At 35.3% G+C, this 14,869-nt stretch overlaps 1 long non-coding RNA gene across 3 annotated transcripts in view; it reads right to left on the bottom strand.

Annotated features, from left to right (window-relative positions):
* Nucleotides 1–14,869, bottom strand: part of LOC106019855 (uncharacterized) — a 74,853-nt gene that overhangs the window by 24,142 nt on the left and 35,842 nt on the right. For all 3 annotated transcript variants that reach the window (XR_005261835.2, XR_005261836.2, XR_005261834.2), the window contains exon 3: nucleotides 4,284–4,442. This is a non-coding gene — a long non-coding RNA (uncharacterized lncRNA). The remainder of the gene's footprint in view (nucleotides 1–4,283; nucleotides 4,443–14,869) is intronic.

The following is a 14,869-nucleotide window of genomic DNA, read 5'->3' as shown; positions in this document are numbered from 1 at the left end:
CCAGGGCTGAATCAACAAAGGAGTGGCCAGAAGGTGGAGGGAGATGATTGTCTCCCTCTACTCTGCCCTTGTGAGGCCCATCTTGGAGTACAGCATCCGGTCCAGGAGAATACTATGGGAGACCATGTCAAAGGCCTTGATGAAGTCTAAGCAGACTCCGTCAACAGCCTTTCCCTCATCTACCAGGCAGGTTACCCAGTCATGGAAGGAGATGGAGTTGGTCATGCAGGACTTGCCTTTCATGAACCCATGCTGACTGGGCCTGATCCCCCAATTGTCCTGCATATTCTGTGCAATAGCATTCAAGATGACCTGTTCCATCAACTTTCCTGGCACTGAGGGCAGGCTGATAGGGTTACACTTCTCCAGGTCATCCTTATGCCTGTTTTTATAGATGGATATTACATTAACAGGTCTCCAGTCATCCAGAACCTCTCTGGATGACCATGACCACTGATAGATACTGGAAAGTGGCTCAGCTATCACACCCACTAACTCCCTCAGCATCCTCTTATGGATATCCTCCGTTTCTTTTGTCTCCTTCTGCTATTCCCTTTGTACTTCATCTACTCTGTTCACCACCAAATTCCTCACTCAGGCAATTTTTATGCCCTAGCCCTCTCTTTTTTTTTCAAATTATTCACAAAACTACCTTTACTTAAAAAGCTTATTCTATCTTTGGTTTCCAATTAGGCTTCCTAATAACTTAAAATCAAATTAATTAAAAAAAAAAAAAAAATACATGCCCAAGAGCAACAAACCACATGGATCACTTTATCACTTAACTGTTTTCCATTTCCTGATTCCTTCTCAAGTATTTTTACATGTCACTAGCTAACATAATACTTATTTGTTTTTCCAAATGAATGCATCTCTTTAACCTGCACATCCTCACTCCTTTACAATCCTTCATTTTATACTTGATATATAAAACACAAATCAAGTAACTGGAATGGTTCTTCTGTCTGTAGACTATATTGATTTCCATCCATGTTGCGTATTTTATGAGAAAAAAAGTGAATAATCCTTGACAGATTTTCTAGTAGGTAAATCTCATCTGCCCCACTAATTTAGACACTAATATATTCTGTAGATTTAAAACACAGTCTTCTGATAAGTTTAGCATTGACTTGGTTTTGGAGACAGTACAGCTGTGTTAATTTGTATGAGCAGGGGGCACAATTAAAGAAGAGGTCATTTGAACAGATCACCCTAGTTCTCCAGTGTTCCTTGATGTATGAAAACACCCCCTGGGGACAGGACCAAGCCTTTGGACAAGAGCAACAGACTAGTAGAGCAGTCTAAGTGAGGGAGGGTAGAGTTAGTGAGAAGTCAGGAGAAGAACAAAGATCAAAAAGTCATTTCTTCCAGCACTACTCAAAGGAAAATTTGTCTTTCCAAAGGTTCAATGTAACATAAAAAGAAAAATATTTAAACATTACATATATAAAAATAATTCTACAAGATTTTTTTCCAGATTTTGATGCACATTTATATTCAAAGATCTTGTATTTCTTAGAAATGTGTCATGTTTTGTAAGCTTTTTTCTAGTTTGTACAAACCTTATTGAAATTGCCCTCTGTATTTCCCTACAGGAATGGCTTTTGTTTCCCAGTATTTAAAAACATCCTTCCCTCAAGTTCTCTACCAAAAAAAAATAACTCCTGTCCAATTCTCATAGTTTCAAAATGCATACACCCTCTGGAATGTACTGTTGTAAGACTTCTTCACAGTTTTGTTTTACTGTCATTAAATAAAGCTTAATAATAAAATAAAATTACTACTTTTCAGTGATGTACTTTTTGTTATTATTTTTGTTGTGAAATTGCAATTAACCAGTAATTTTTTTTTTTTTTTTTTTTTTTTTTTTTTTTTCTAGCTCTTAATCTAATTTTTAGTTTTATGTCCTTACAAAGGAAAGGGGATGACATAGAGGAGAGGTCTGGATGTATCATTCTGATAAAATTTATATATATATATATAAATACACTCAGAGATTAATACCTATATAACCAACTACAAACACTGTTATTTTACAAGTAAAACTCTTCCTAACTGTTGAGAAATTCGTAGTAGTTGTCTTCACTCATGAAAATTCAGGGAGTAGTATGCGTTGTTTTCAACAATAAGTCAATAAATAAACACTGATTCAATTTTGTTTCCTTAATTTATTCTCTTTTGTATCTCAGTCTAAAGCAATTCAAATGAAAAATGGACATTTAGAAAAACTTCATTTTTGGTTTGGAGAAATAATATCTATACAGACTTAATTTTTGTGACATCCAGACATTTTTTAAACATTCACTAATATGTCTAAGACTAAACCCTGCCACTGGTCAAACTTCCGATTGTTCAACAAGCAGACCTTGCTTATGTTTGGAAAAAAAACTGCTTTCCCTGTGATCAAGTCAATAACCTAGAAAAAAAAAAATCTGTCTTCAGCCTCTCTTCAAGGGATGTCATGGCAATCTCAGGCTTGTTTAAATAAATTAATATACTACAGCAATGTTAATGTGAGAGAAACATATACTCTGTTCAAATTTACAGCCTACAAAACATAGAGAAACATTACTAGAAATCCATCTCCAAATGGGGACAGAGGGAGATAGAGGAGACCACAGGTAATTAACAGAAATATGCAGGCTCTCCATCAAAAGAGAAGGTAGGAAAAGTAAGGAACGGGGTGACCATGAAAGCTGTAGGGAGAATGATATGTACTTGTGGGGATATGGTCATAGGCATTGTTGTGGGTTTCCTCAAAAGTTTTAGTTGCGTGGACAACATCTGAACCACTTGGGTAACTCCCCAAAACTTTGACTACTGCTAATTGGAACAGTGTCTGTTGTCTTGCTTGTTAGTCCACTGTCTACATTTGCACTCGGGAGGGCAACGCTTGTGAGGAGTGAACTGACGACAGAGCAAGCAAGGTCTGTCCTTCAAATTAGCAGATCCTATGCTTTGGCATCTCACAGGATTCTTAGAGTGGGAGTTTTGGGAAGAGACCCTGTGTGCTACTCAACAGATGGATTGAGAAAATCTAAAAAAAAAAAAAAAAGTAAAAAAAAAAGTAAAAAAAAAAAAAGAAAAAGAAAGTGAAAATCCACACGCAAACAAACAGGATGTTAAAAAATAGTGGAATAGGGGATTTGTTTGGGTTGAAGAATCCCCTTCCTTCTCCTTCTTCATCTGAATCTGTTGTTAACAATCACAACTGTTGTGAAAAAAATGAGACAGAAATAGGTCTCTGAAAATAAATGCTTGTACAAAAAGCAAAAATTTGAGGTTGGAGGCAAAACACAATGGACAGAAAGCATGACTGTGCCACTTTGCTAACAAAACAGAGCCTAACAATTTTACTAATGGGGATTATTTGACAAAATAGAGTGGAATAATATACTTTACTTTACTGGACTGATAAATGGAATTAAATGGAAACCAAGTTTGAGTGCACAGGGTCAGACTGGGATCCTTTCCATGTGTCTGTCTTAGGTGCATTACCTATTTTCTTACACTCCAGGTTCACATCATCAGAAGAAAATGAGTACCATGTGCAACTTTAATCTCTGTTGGTCTGCTGAAGCAACCTAACAATTGCATCATGCAGCTGGTCAGGACCACCAGACATTTCTGTAGGTTTTGTAGATCTTCACACTAGATGTGGAATTAGACTTTTTATCAAAAAAAGCACCACATCTATTCTGTTTCCTTCAACTGCATAGCCCTGCATCTGGGCCTGTCAACCTATGAACCCCAGTGGATAAACAGAAGCTATTGAGAAAGAATTTGCCTACCTCACTATAAATAGACACTGTTACCCTTACTGTCTTCCCTTTTCATGACTAAACTGACCCTTAGCCATAGATCTCTGGTATAGACATAGCTAATTTCATCAAGCAGTAATCCTACTGCTCATGTAGGGAAAAGCAATATGAATCAGGAAAAAATGACATAACTGTAAGAGAAAAACCTCTGAAGCACTCATATTAACTTCCGTGACTGCCATTTTAAAGAGATGAAAACTGGGTGGGGTTTGCAACTATAACTTAATGTGTGGTAAAGCTAATTAAAAAATGACAAAAGTGCTATGAAAGTTAGACAATTAGTTGAGGGAATACTAGAATGGCAGCTCTGCTTTCTAGTTTGTTATGATATTGTAGGTTTTTAGAACAAAATTTTTCATACATAACAGATTTCTCATGAATAAAACCGGAGATTTCTGAGGTTTAAATGATTCTTATCAATTATTTTTATAGGGGTAACATGACAGAACTGGAATAGCTTACCTGTAAAAATGGAAGCTTCAGAGGGCAGGGTTCAGAGGCCACTGTTATATGAAGAGCACATAATAAAATCCTTCAGATGATTTTGCCTATCTGTAGGATGTTTGGCTTTCTGTTTATGCTTATTTCTGGAAGTGAAAGACTCTTTCATACATATTAAAACTAAAAAGAAAAAAAAAAAAAATGTCTTTTTGAACTCAATGATTCCGCAACTTAGTTACAGGCAGAATATTTGAAACATTGCAAAGATATGGAAAATGCAGCATCTCTCTGCATATCAGAAATTACAGTTAAAATCCATGCCCTCATGTATAAATTAAAATCTTTTCTGAAAAAGCTTTTATTATTATTATTATTATTATTATTATTATTATTATTATTATTATTATTATTATTATTATTATTATTATTATTTTCATTTCAGAATGCAATAAACCAAACCACTCTTGCATGCTGTGTAGCACTCAGAATTGTACTATAAAATGTGAAAGTCAATTTAAGGACCATTTAATGAACATACATATAATGAATATCTCTTCAAATACACATAAATGCAAGCATACTTATATTTTGATACATACTATCTTATGTATTACCTATTGTATACAAAGAGCACATACATTCTTCTTTTTTTCTTGTTTGATGACTCAGAACATGACTAGACACGATAGAAAGCCTTCCTTATCAAGCTGAGGCATTTGAGAAGACTGTCAGTGATAGCTGTGCAGAGATATAACCCCTACAAAAGCATGCAATTCTCCCAAGTTTGCTCTCGTAAAAGATTTATTTCTATCATAAACCATCACCTGTCTCTCGGTCCTCTGACATTACAGTGCTGTCACAGCCAGCATAGTGGAATGGTTTGTGTTTTTTCTTTTTTGTAAATATGAAGATTGACAGGCAGTTGACAGTGCTAAAGAACAAGATACAACCACATATATAACATTTGTACCGTATGAATTGTTACAACAAACAAAACAATAAACTCTCTTTTACCAATGGGGAAAACAAAAACAAAACAAAACAAAACAACAAAAAAAAACATATAGAGAATGAATCACATGAAAGGTTTGTATATAAAAAAATAAAAATAAAAATGACCTGGTTGGGAACAGACGTATTATAAAATAATTTCTAATCAGAATAATTTAGTATTTTCTTCTTCAGACTGTTTGTTTTTTTTTTTCCTTGTATATTTTGATGCCCATTATATGCTGTTCATGTAAATTTTGTGTCAGAACAAAGCCAATATTTGCTCTGCCTTCTCAGCATCTAACTCTAATGGTGAATCTCTGCCTTGTTGGTTCCTGTTGGTTGACTACTGAAGACATTTAGGTGCCTGATATGGCCCTCTTAATTGTACCTAAGCAAGACACCTGAAGTGGAGTAGGCATTATAAATATCCCTCCCCCATCCCCCCTTCCTGGCGTTGTGCGTCCTCTGCTCCGAAAGGTCTCATGAGACATTGCTGACTGTGGCCCTTATTTACTGATTTTTGCCAATACTCATTGTGAAAGAGAATATGAAGGATACAACATTTATACAGAAGTCTCCTTATTGTGACCTTCTATATCTTTAACAATCCTGGCAATCTATTCTCCAGGGGCTTGCATAACCTAGTAAGAACAGATGGATTTCCTTTACAACTGCAGGTCAAAGGTAAAGGAGCATGTTCTCAGATGTGTCACTACATGAATTAAAATGTAGTAATGAATTTGTGGTGTACTCTGTGACTTTATGTTAGACCTTGACCTTAATATCACATTTAACTGAGCACAACCATAGGTCACAAATTAGAAAGGTTTAAGCAATCTTCTGCTCTATCAAGGGAACCCGATTTAATCAGATCTGATTTAGTATGCTGCTCAGAGTTTAGGGAGCACTAGACTAATATTACTAAGAAAGAAACTGTCACCATAGTTTCAGCTATGATGCAACAAGGCTTTGGGGTGCAATTCTAACACTTCGCAGAAGCTTTCAGTGAAACATTAAGATATTTTTTCTTTTTATTTATTTTAATGAACATCTCTATGAAACTGTTCTAATATATGTTATGCTTACAGCTTACAACATAACAATTATGAAGAATTATGTCACTGAAGTTGTGTGTTTCATTGCTCACTGGGATAATAGTCACAGGAAGGCAAGCCTCCAGTACCAAACACACAAGGAGTTAACAAGAAGTTGACAAGGAGTTAATAAGTCATGCATCTCAAAAACCTTGAAGGTTCACACATGGGACGGGATTTCAGGGAAGTCCTGCGTACCCAAGGGTGGAAGTAGAGAGACAGAGTGACTTGTTGCCCTTGAAACTACCATCATGGGATAAGCACTGACTTCAGTTGTGCAATCCTGATCCTGTTACTGTTTTCTTTAAAAAGAAAAGGAAGAAAGAAGAGAAGGTGTGGAGAAATGGTGCCTGCAGCTAGGACTTCACCTGAGTTCAGCATTGATTCTTTTTGTGTGTGTTTTTGTTTGTTTATTTGTTTGTTTACTTGTTTGTTTCAGGTACACTATGATGGCTGCAGAAGTATTTTAATAACTGTCAACTAAAGGCACTGTTAAGTAAATATGCACCATCCACACATACCATTTCTCATCTGAGGTGTACAAAGACTCTCCAAATACAAGATTGTACAGAAAATATCTTAAACTTTACGTGTACTTGCCTCCCACACAGTGATAGAGAATTTGACTTTGACGGGCTTCAGTTAGATTGAAAAAAATAATTAATTTGATGACTTATCTGTTGAACATAAAGGACATACAATACAGGTACAAATATGAATACATCTGTTAAATCCAAATATTCTATGGAGTATAGTGGGGTTAAAGTTCCCTCCAAATTATGTTCCAAGTTTTTGCTGATTAAGTGTTGCTTTTTTATTATTATTATTTTATTTTATTTAAAATTGTATCAATTTTACCATATCTAATATATATACAATTTTACCATATCAAATGTATATAATACAAGTATATATAGTATCAGGTAAAAATAAACTGATTATTATCTACTATTGTGATCCCAAGTTCATTTACAGTAATTCTAATTTTAGCCTATTCCCAATAATAGGTTCACTTAAGTAACATGATAAGTGCTGAACCATCCCAGCAGGATAAAAAGTAGTTTGTAGTGCTGTGACAATCCTGCTGGTTTTGGTAGTACAGTAGTGCTCTACGATAAGATAAGATAAGATAAGATAAGATAAGATAAGATAAGATAAGATAAGATAAGATATAAAATAAATTTGTCTTACCTTAAAATGGAAAATGGAAAAGTGGAAAAAGTGGAAAATAGGACATACAGGCCTGATATATGAAAGACAGTGCAGAAAAATCCCCTACGTCAGTGGAAGTTGTTTTTATAGGTCTTGCTTGCATAAAGATCTTTTTAAAAATATTGTTTGTAAATATTTGACTTATCATAGATAGAGGATCTGTGACAAGAAAACTAGAAATTTGATACAAAAAGGGAAATAAAACATTTGGCTGTTAAAAATTTTAGATCATTTTAGAAGAGCCGTTTGGAAATTCCAGAAAATAGATTTTTATACTACAGAATAACCTTATGTTCAGCAAAATAAAATTACACTGAAGAATTGAATTGAAAAACACATACAAACATTTTGCAAATTAAATACAATGATTCATAAGATCAAAACCCTTGTATTAATCATTGGCTTTACTCATGTAGCCCTCAGCTATATATTCCTATCATAGTCATTTCTCAATTTTAATAGTAATGCTGAAATGGTTAAAAGACAAACACAAAACAAAGCAAAACAAAACATTTTTATCTAATGGTAATAAACTTTATATGTCAACAAATAATGTACCATGTGATTTGCAAAAGAGATCTTCCAACATTTTAGCTTGAATCAATAATACTGAAATTAGTCAACAATTGGTAGGAGTTTATGCAAAATCTTTTGAATGAAAACATGAATCTCTTAAGTAAAGAAAAAGAAAAGTTCCCAACTTTTCCGTATTTCTTGCTAGGCACACCTAACCATATCTCTTGGCATTTGTGCATAGGGGAAAAGAAAGCAGTCAACATCAATCCACAAGGAGTTCCACTTCAGCTAATTGACTGCACAACATTTTTAGAAAAAGAGTAATGAACTTAAATTTCCCACAATCTATTTAAATCTTCTCCAAAATTTACAGGTACCTGAAAGCCCAGAGATTTAAGGTAAAACCTTAAAGAAGGAGAATAATGTCACAAGCAGGGATAGTCTTATCCCTCAATTTCCTTTAAAGTTATTTGTGACATTTGAGATTACAAGCAGTTGTAATTCTGAATGGTTACAAAACCTCTCAAGCAACTATTTCTTTGACAATGGTGAAAGTCAATGAAAACATGTTTTGGAAAGTTACAGTTTATTATGTCTAGGTACAAAAAATCAAATTATATGTAATGAGTGATTGAAATAAAAATGAACAATGCCTAGCTGTCTTTTAAAAGTCTTTCATTTACATATAAAAACTAGTAGTAGAACATGTAAATTAAATTTTTGAATAATGAAACCTCTAGTGTGTGTGAATGAGAAATGACATATGAGTAAGAGCATATTATATAGATATAATTTTGTTTCCCTTCAAAAACAGGAGGCTGTAAGAGGCTGCAGCGTAATTTATAGAACAGTTGTAAAACTATCTACATTAGGCAAACTTCACATGCTTGAAAAATTCCAACTGCTTTTTGGTCTATTTTACAGAGACTGAGCTGTAACTTTCTGTAATATAGGTTTTTTTGTTGTTGTTGTTGTTTTTTTTCCCTTACCTTTATCTATTAATTCATAAAAAGCATCCAGATAGGTCAACAGACTGCGCATCTGGACCAGCATATCTTCAAAAGCAGAGAGCTTTCCTCTGAAAGGAAGGAAATAAGAAAAATTGCAAAGTACTGCTCTTTGTTCTCAGAGTTACAAATTGGATTTTGAACTGGTATTCAGTTTCTGAATTACTGCTTATCTTGGAAGAAGTATCAAAGCCAGATATTTCAGTGTTAACTGATTTCACAGAATTACAGAATCACAGAATTTTAGAGGTTGGAAGGGACCTCAAAAGATTATCAGGTCCAACCCCTCCCACCAAAGCACATTCCCTAGAGCAGGCTGCCCAGGTAGGCATCCAGACAGGCCTTGAATATCTCCAGAGAAGGAGACTCCACAACCTCCTTGGGCAACCTATTCCAGTGTTCCGTCACCCTTACCATGAAGAAGTTCTTTTGCATATTGGTACAGAACTTCCTGTGATCCATTTTGTGGCCATTGCCTCATTGCTTCCCTTTGCTTCCCTTTCTTCTCAACTGTTCATATTCCCTGTCAGTTAAGCATATTTCCCAATGCTTGTCTTCATTGACTATTCAGTCACCAACAAGGAGATCTTAAAATGATATTATTATTTATAGTCTAAGATATAGCTGCTATTTAGTGATGTCTTTGATAATGGAATTATGGATAATCTAAGGTGTCAGAAGTTTCTCACTTTTAAATTAGATTATAAATATATACTCCATTACCAGGAAAGAAGAATAAATTGCAATGCAATGGGAAAAATGTTATTTTTCCCATTGGTTATGCATGAATTAGAATTCATAGACTCAAGTCTACTTATGAATATCTTCCCAGTTCTCCAAAATGGATGCCATTTTCTCTAATTTCTCTAGCAGACTTAAATTTGACTTTTCAAATAATAAAAAGTGAGAGGTAATTTTCAGGCTGTAAAAAATAAAGTCTATGGTCTGAAGATCCAGTTGTCACTACTACAGTGTTTTCTTCTCTCTGTTTTTTTTTTACCATAGAGTTTATTTTTTTGTTCTATTAGTCCTTAAAGACAGGGCCCTTTTCCCTGTTACTTGGACACAATAATAGAATTATAAATGTTTTGGATTGGAAGGGACCTTAAAGACCATCTAATTTCAATCCCCCTGCCATGAGCAGGGCCACTGTCCACTAAATCAGATTGTCCAAAACCCCATACAACCTGACCTTCACTGCCTCTTAACAATATGTAGGTTAAGATCCAAGAACGGAAATCCAAGAAGTCTATTTTATCTAGAGACTTACAATTTTTTATTGGCTATTCTCTCACTTTTGTCATACATGTAAACTAGGAAATACAAAAATTCTTCACATATCAGAACCAAGAATATCAGTCACTCTAACCACCTTATCTCTAACAATGTTAGCACCTTGTCCTCTAGAAGTGGAGACTTAGTTGCTATGCCATTTTTCCTCTTGACTATCAAGGTCCTACACATAGGTACAAAATGAACCATGTTTTAGGCTCACCTGATGTTCCTGATTTCTTAAAAACTAATCCAAAATTACATTATTCTTTGGATAGATGTGCCTAAGATTTACCCAATACAACGTTTCACATTTACTAGATTTTATTTTCTTTTTCTTTTGCTGTGTTATTATCCACCCATAACTCTTTGTTAGATAGCTTTAGTAGAAATGAGGATGGATTTCTCAAAGTAGTTTCAGCTAGCAGTACTGGTGTAGTTTACCCCCTTGCTACAGCATGCTTCCCACCTGAGCTATGCTGCAAGCTGTACTGGAGAGAATAAATAAATAAATAAATAAAATATTCATTTTAAAATGTTCATATAAACTGTCCTTTCACAGTCACATGAATGTTTACGCTGCACAAGGAGCAGAGGTGCACACCAGTAAAGTGTGACAGGAGCAATCACTGAGTAGGACTGCCTTGAGGCTGACCTGCCACTGGAGATTGCATCTTCAAAAACTACAGCACTATTAAACCAAAGAAATATCTCAAAATATTTGTTTTAAAGGACAGAGAATCAATAAACCTCTGATTAAAGAATATAAATACTAAAAATCCAAAAATTCAAAACATATAGAAGGTAATGAAACTATCAATTTTAGAAAACAGGCAAATAGAAAGTCCTCTTTTACTAACAGGGACCTGATTATGATGCCAACATAACCCAACGGAAACTCCACTGAAATCAGTATAATCAATGTAATCAATATTATTAGGTGCAATCAATATGTGTATGCTCAGAAAATCCAGGAAATTTAAAAAAATAAGCATTTCCATTTGTCATTGAAACACACAAATGTCCTCTAGAAAATAGAAATCTACTTACATATCTGTAAAAGGAGAAATTTCTATCCCATATGAACTACTGACACCAGAAAAAGGCATAATAATTAAAATATTTAAATATTCTTTTGAATTTCTAGTTATCATCTATCCCCTTCCAGAGAAATCATGGACATTCTCAATCCTGTGATGTGATGAGCACATAAAAAATATTTGCAGGGCCTCCTTTTGCCCTCAGTGACCTTGTGAGTGTGCTTGACACAATGAATATACTGAAATTTATTAAAGTTTAAAATACGCAGTTCAGTGCTTCTGTGGCTGAAATGATTTTTCTATTTTTCTATTAAGTGGTCTCTATAATAATCTACTAGCATTTTAAACTCAACAAGTACATTGATTTCTCAAGCTGCACAGTTCCTGACACTTAAGATCTCAGATATTTGACAACACCACGATGAACTGCATCATAGAAGACATACTGTTAAACTTAGGGTTTTCCAAATAACTTTTCTTTTTTTATTTTTTTTCCCTCTGAATTAAAATTTATTTAAAAACCCTTATCAAAGGTCTAAAATACAGCATCAGAATGAGTGGGTCACAGAGTTAGGATTGTTAGGATTTTTGGTTTGTTTTGGATGGACTTTGCGTTAAATATATTGGCATAAAATTCAGGGCAAGTACATTAAAAATTTTAATAGTAATTAATTGGTAAAATACATAATTATAATACTAAATATATAACAAACTATAGACATTCTAATCTGAAAATTCATTACAGATACCACCATCTGTAGAAACCAAATTCTAACCTAACCAAACACATTTTGACAAATTCTATGGGTTGCTATCCTAGTGGTTCGTGTAAACCTTAGAGTGATTTGCTTTCATATCGAAACACCTGGTTTCAAGTTGTAGTGTGAATGTTTTGCACAGTGTAACTCAAAAACTGCAAACCGCAAGAACTCGTGACTAATAAGCAGCACATAAGTGACAAAAACAAAACAGTAGTATAAATGAAATGCAGTAAATCAAGACCAGATGTAACACATAATAAATCAATCAAAACTGCCAAGAAATTACTAAATATAGGGAATTTAATTAAAGCCCCTATGGTGTCTCTAGACAATTCAAGTATAAACATTAGCAAAGGCCTCTTGCTTTTTTTTTTTTTTTTAAAGCCCTACTTTTGCTTGCCTGTCTTTCTGTCTTTCCTGATTAAAGCAAGATCCATGGCAGCAACATGACAAACAAGCACCAGACACTAAGGAAGAGTGTGCTGTGGCTCACAAGAAGTACCTGGGGCATGATAATACTGATTTTGGGGAGGGGAACATAGGAGCATGCTCTTGGTCCTTGTCTCTGTGGGGTGGTCAGAACAGGGCAGCAATAATTTGGTGTGTCTCTGAACACTGTTGCTGTGCTCCGCTGCTATTACCTCCCATTCCGGTGTGTGCATTACTGTACAAAGAGCACAATCAGCTGCATGCACTCCCAGAACAGAGGAGTGGTGCATGCTTTTCCATTGATGGAAAATAAGTTAATTTCCATGTTTAAAGTTCAAATCTGTCTTCCAGACTCCACAAAAACAAACCACTGTAGGATATTTTTTTCCATAAAACTTGCTACATAGCCAAAAAATAATTTCTACCACCCTTAGTAGCATTCTGCCTACTAGTTACCACTGTGCATGTTTGGCTATAAGGTATGAAGATGATGCTTCTTGCATTAAGTACTTTTGCCTTGAGTTATTGACACATTTTAAATTATTCTGCTTTATGTCCATTCTTAATAGAAGAGAAATCAGCTACAAAAGATCTTTATTAACTGACTGCCTCAGGTGCCAAGCAGAGATTCATGATTTAACAGCTCCTCCAAACAGACAGGCATATAGCTTGTTAATAGGCTTGTTCAGCCCTTTGGCATCTGTGTGGTGTAAGTGGATTATGGAGGTTTGTTTGTCTGGCTATCTTTTTACACAGTGTTCCAAATAATTGTCATAAATATCCCCACTACCTTAACCCAATTAATGAAATGTAGTGAATGTAGTCCACCATATCTACTGGTCTATTGATTAAACATTTGCTTAGGAAATACATAACCATTGCTACCCAATGTTACATACTGTGGTTCTCTTTTCACTAGGAGAATGGAGATACATCTAAGAAATAAAAAGGAAAAAAAAAATCTGTCACACAAGAATTTATTTTGTTACTGCTAATGTTTCTTTCTGTCACTACTTTTCTGAAGACAGGTTTAATAGGAAACATATGGATTCATTATTGCTGAAAATCTACCTCACTTCAGACAATCATTTATTTGCTTTCTAGAAAAAGCTATTTATGTTGAAAAATTACGCTCTGGCAGCTTTAATAGCCAACTTGAAATCTTCATAATGGTAACCTGCATCCTGCAGTAAAAACAGTCAACACAGAAGAGTTTAGGGAGCAGTGTGAATGAATATTGCTCATACAAACAGAGGGAAAGGAAGGGAAGGGAAGGGAAGGGAAGGGAAGGGAAGGGAAGGGAAGGGAAGGGAAGGGAAGGGAAGGGAAGGGAAGGGAAGGGAAGGGAAGGGAAGGGAAGGGAAGGGAAGGGAAGGGAAGGGAAGGGAAGGGAAGGGAAGGGAAGGGAAGGGAAGGGAAGGGAAGGGAAGGGAAGGGAAGGGAAGGGAAGGGAAGGGAAGGGAAAACTTAATTTATGGTAACAGCACAAGGGTAGTGAAAATTAACAAAAATCTTGTGAAAAACTATTTAAATATAAAATATTTATGTTTTCAAGACTTCATGTATTTCAAATCCCCTAAACCATGTTGCCATGATTTTATGAATACTTAATGCTATAAAAACATTCTTTTGTGATCCAATTGAAGTATTCAGCATAAAGAAAAATGTCACTTACACCAGATGATTAACATCCAAGATTCCTGAAGCAACAAGCCTGGAAATCAGGTCCAGGAGTAAAAGCAACTTGCTGCCTGAAACTGGGGTTGCTGTGTCTTTGAGAACAGCAGCACTGGAGATACCCGATAAGGATGCTGGCTGTACTACATTTAAAAACAAGAGGAGGCATGTGTTGTGGCACTCTGCAGGGGAAGATGTATGTGCAGAATGATTCAGACACACAGTGCCAGTAGTGCAAGGGAGTGGATGTGCTAGCTGAGCTGTACAAAAATGAACAACAGTAAAACAAATAACCCTTTGTGCAAGGGCAGGCACAGCCCAGAATTAAACAAATGGATGTGAATTAGAGCTTGCAGTTAACTACACTTGCTTAAAAAGGCTACTCTTCCCCCTGGTTGGCAGACGCCACCCCTCTTGTGTTGTTCCTCTGTGTCTACCTGGTTTGCAGGAGAGCAAAACTTGTTCAATGCAGCTGTCGACACCAGCAGAAAGCACTGAAGGTTCCCATTTATTTCACTATTTATGAGACATTTGCTGGGTGCAGCCAGTGGCTTCACAATGAAAAAGATCAAACAATAAGACCCTGTCAGATTTTTGGCAGAGACA

The sequence above is a fragment of the Anas platyrhynchos genome, chromosome Z, assembly GCF_047663525.1.
Source record: "Anas platyrhynchos isolate ZD024472 breed Pekin duck chromosome Z, IASCAAS_PekinDuck_T2T, whole genome shotgun sequence".
In the NCBI taxonomy this organism is placed as follows: domain Eukaryota; kingdom Metazoa; phylum Chordata; class Aves; order Anseriformes; family Anatidae; genus Anas; species Anas platyrhynchos.
The sequence above is the reverse complement of the archived record's forward strand: the minus strand, read 5'-3'. Positions and strand labels throughout refer to the sequence as shown.